Below are 5,000 nucleotides of genomic sequence, written 5' to 3'. Positions count from 1 at the left end.
ATCCATATTCGCACTATTGAGCAGGTTAAGAAAAAACAAATTTAGTATGTTGTGTTTATTAAATATATATGTTTATATATATATATATATATATATATATATATATATATATGTATATGTATACATATATATATATGATACATATATATATATATGTATATATATAATACATGTATATATATAATACATACATATGTATATATATATATATATATATATATATATATATATATATATATATATATATATATATATATATATATATATATATATATATATATATATGTATGTATGTTTAGGGAAGCGGTATTGGAGTATGAGAAATATGGTTTTCATTTGTAGGTAAATATCATCTGAACACGCTCAATGTCATGTATTTTATCCTTAGGTAACATAAATCGATGATGTAAATTTTTTTTCCGTAGGTAACATAAATCGATGCATTGAAAATATTTTCCGTAGGTAACATAAATCTACATGGTGACGATTTCTCCCGTAGGTAACATAAATCGATGCTATAGATATTTTTTTCGTAGGTAACATAAATTGATGCTGTGGAGATTTTTTTCTCCATAGGTAACATAAATCAATGCAAATAGAGATGGAATGTGAAATAACTTTACTCTATGGTATGTTCACATTTTAACACCAGGAAGAGTCCATGCTGTTTGGATAGGAGTACTGGTTTGGAGTGCTATTACTTCTAAGTAAAGGTACAGTTTCGGGGTACAATATTATACATCTAAATACTTGTTACAAAAATCTTTTTCGTCGTTGAGGGATTGATATCATGTAGTTCTTTTATCATCTAAACACGCGCACACACACGCATACGCACACACACACACACACACACACACACACACACACACACACACACACACACACACACACACACACACACACACACACACACACACACACACACACATTTTGGATTAGATACATTAATTAGTTTCATATACTAGGAATGAACTAATAAACCACTGATCTCTTGAACCTCACCGAGTTGGAATGAGTTGCCTATTATCGCTAGATGATTTGATTTCATAAATATTTTTGCGGTCTGGTCTGGGAAACGGCTGTGTGTGATTTTATTTTCTATTAAGTTTTAGTTTTATTTGAAAATATATTGATATTTTTTCAACCATGTGAGGTGAAAGATTACTGACTTCCAAAACTCATTTTGAGCAAGCTTACCCTGGAAAAATAAATAGATAAGAAATAAGATGAATTTCGTTTTATAAAAATGAAACAAGAAATAAGATAAGCTATTTTAAAGATTAGACAGAATAAACAAGATAAAAGAAAACAAGATAAAAACACACATACGTCATCTACATCGAAACGAAGGCTTGAAGTTGGTCTAGGAAAATAGTCTGGAAGGTAGATGGTAGATGATCTACATCTACCTCTACCCAATGCTGCCTGAGGTGTACGATAATGGTGTACGATAATGACAGTGTGGGATAACGTTGTATTATAATTAACTACAATTGTATACGATAACGGTGTACGATAAAGGTATACGATGAGTATGTACGATAAATGTGTACAATAACGGTGTACAATAACCATATACGGTAGTGGTGTACGTTATTTTTTAACATTAACAGAGTACGATAGTACAAGGAATCTATATTTTCTGCCGTGCACAAATCGTTTAAGCCCAAAACTGAATAAAATCATCTGTTGTCAGTTAGAACGAATGTTTAACAAAACAAGTTTAAACCACTAAACCTTCTTACATAATCTGTCGTCATGCACATCTAAGTCGTCAAGACTATCACGACGACTTGTGTATTGGGTCTTGATGTCGCCTCGCAATTTTTAATAAATGGTATCTTGAAATTACTATCTCGGACACAATAGCACAAATAGTACAATTAACTAGTACATCAGCCACGAAGCATTTGCTTCGTACTAATGTACTACGTCGTCGGTTGAATTAGATCGTAAAGGGTTAAAACGGAAAAAAAATGTTTCCTCTCTGTCGATACGTTGGCAACCCTGATTTGTTTTCAGTGAATGGAGCGATGTGATTTAGGTTGGCAGCCATGGTTATTGTTTTTTCTTTTTATTAAAGGAAGAAATACAATTGATTTATCAACTACTATTGGTGAAAGTAAAATCTTATTTAATAATATTTCGCCACCTCTAGTAGATTTTACGAGAAAAAAGACGAATTAACAGACTATCACTGTAAAGAAGGGGAAGGAGAAAATAAAAGGCTAACAATTGCTTTAGTGAAAAATAGTCAAATAGTCTCTTAAGATGCCCGACCATAGGCCATTGTTTTGTGGCATCCACAAAAAAGTGGAGACTGTGTCCATTTCCTCCACCACATTACAGCGGTCCGGACTGATGACTGGTGATGATAACCGTTAATTCAAATGTGAGTCTATCCTAAGGCTCGTATCACACGTATCGACATTTCGCCGTGCGCCATCCACGACACGACGTCGTGCTTTCAAATAACCATGGGTGTCTATAAAGGCTTTCACAAATCACGACAACGTGTGAAAGCGTCCATGTGAGGGGGGCGGTGGGGTCTTTTATCAATTCGTCTCCCTTAAGACGTCTCCTATTTGGTTTAACGAAATGAGGAGAAAATTGGTGCGGACGACGACAATGAGATGCGACGACAATAATGCGCCATTTTTTCTTTTTATTATTTTCGTAGGTCGTTCACATTTTCGTTTTCGTAATGGGTGACACAACAAGAATGATATATTCTTCTTTTTGTGTACGATTATCTAATTTGTATACTAATTATTATTCTGCAACGGTTATTCTATTTGCAATATGGTGAGGGTGGAACGAATATGGCGTCGTTTCTTTGTAGACAGGGGAACCAAAAACATCTTCGAACTTTGGAATTTAGTCCTACAATTTACGTTTTTGTTCTTTGCTAATGCCAGACAATTCTAGTCAGACCAGGGATGGATTAGGGAGAAGAAAAAAATGATCTTGACCTATGATATCACATTCCAACTCAGATGAATAAAGTTTTTTTGCTCTGAATTGGGAAGAAAAATTCACACACACACACATGCACGCACACGCACACACACACACACACACACACACACACACACACACACACACACACACACACACACACACACACACACACACACACACACACACACACACACACACACACACACACACACACACACAAGGTGGGAAAAAGGGTTTATATTGGTCCTTAGTGAGTCAAACAGATGACTGCAACCTTCCACATGAAAACACACACACACGTAGAGAGAGAGAGAGAGAGAGAGAGAGAGAGAGAGAGAGAGAGAGAGAGAGAGAGAGAGAGAGAGAGAGAGAGAGAGAGAGAGAGAGAGAGAGAGAGAGAGAGTGATAGCGAGAACGAGAAAGCAACAGGTAAAAAAACGACTATATTAATATACACGTTCTCACACGTAGGATATGCTTGTGGTAGGCAGGGGAAGTATAAAATATACACAACATGTATCAAGTTTTCCCATATGTTAGAAAGATAAGATAATATCAAAATGGTAATCTGTTCTGTTGATGTTTTCGGGTCATTCACATGTAGACGATCTTTAGCAAATCCAGAAATTAACGTTTTCTGGAATTTTCTGCAGGAAAATATTCTGGGAAACTGTTTGGGTTATTTATCTATGTATATAGGACACATTGGTATATCAAGTATATAACATTTATTGTTTATTTATCAGATAAACGTGTAAGTTGGTGTCAATGACGTTTGAATTAATGATCGTTTGTTTGCGATTACAGGTGGCCATCTTGAAACGTTAGAATTTGGGTCATCTAAGGAGGATATTTTTGAAACTATGAGGAATTAAAAAATGGGGTCTCCTCATAGGTGTAAAATAATAATAGAAATAAAAATGATAACGAAGCGATGCATATTAGAATTTGGGAGATAATTCCCCAGTGGATAAACAAAAGATAAATTGTGTGTGAATGAAAAACAAAAACAAAGAAATTGAATTCCGTTGTTTGATTACAGTTGTTCTCTCTACTCATTTTGCATGGAATTGAAAATAGAATAAGGTTAGAGAAGGAGTGGATGAACTTGGAGTTGAGTTTGTGGTATCAGGAAAATAAAAAATGAATAGATAAAACTATAAATAAACAAGAGCTAGCATACTCTAGGATATTGAGACGTTACGTCTATAACTGACTGGTATCTCATTGAGATCTTGTAGTTATACGTAATTATATAGAAATGATATCTTCATACATATAAGTCCTGGTTAGGAAAAGCATTTTAAGATGGCCTTCAATGGACACAAGAATCCGTCTGAGTTCACTGTTCCCTTTATGATAGCACTTTAATCTTATATCTCGAAATGAGCTAGGCAAGGCGCATAACAATCCGCTGCGTGAGCTAAAATAAATTTTATTTAGCGGTTTACATGCCTTGTCTGAAAACTACCACAACATTCCAACCTTGGACCAACATGTCGTTTCGAACCGTTGTTAGCAAGGCAGACTTTGAAGGACATGATAAGTTTAGAATTATAAGTTGCTGTATAGGACAGAAGAAAAATGTGAAGACATTTTGTGAATTTTGTTTTTCTGACTATTTGAAAAAAAAAAAAAAAAATCACCACCTTCTCTTTCTATACTTACATATGCGTATCATGAATTAATTACATGCATATACATATATATATATATATATGTATATATATGTGTATATATATATATATATGTATATATATATATAATATATATATATATATATATATACATATATATGTGAGGTTAGGTCGTGTACGAGAAAATTTTATTACATTTTTTTAATAACTCCCAAAATATCGCATAAGATCTTATTAACAGGATGAAGAATAAATGAATAATTTCACAAAGAAAATATTTCTGGTACTCTGCTTAATATCTTGTAATACAAATTTGGAATCAAAAGTTTCCTCTAGTCTTTGTAGACAATCTACGGCAAGATTGGTTTCATTTTGATAATATATATATATATATATAAT

This window comes from Oratosquilla oratoria, chromosome 18 (assembly GCF_046742065.1).
Source record: "Oratosquilla oratoria isolate Oo_2021 chromosome 18, ASM4674206v1, whole genome shotgun sequence".
Classification (NCBI taxonomy): domain Eukaryota; kingdom Metazoa; phylum Arthropoda; class Malacostraca; order Stomatopoda; family Squillidae; genus Oratosquilla; species Oratosquilla oratoria.
This window is presented reverse-complemented; position numbering follows the sequence as displayed.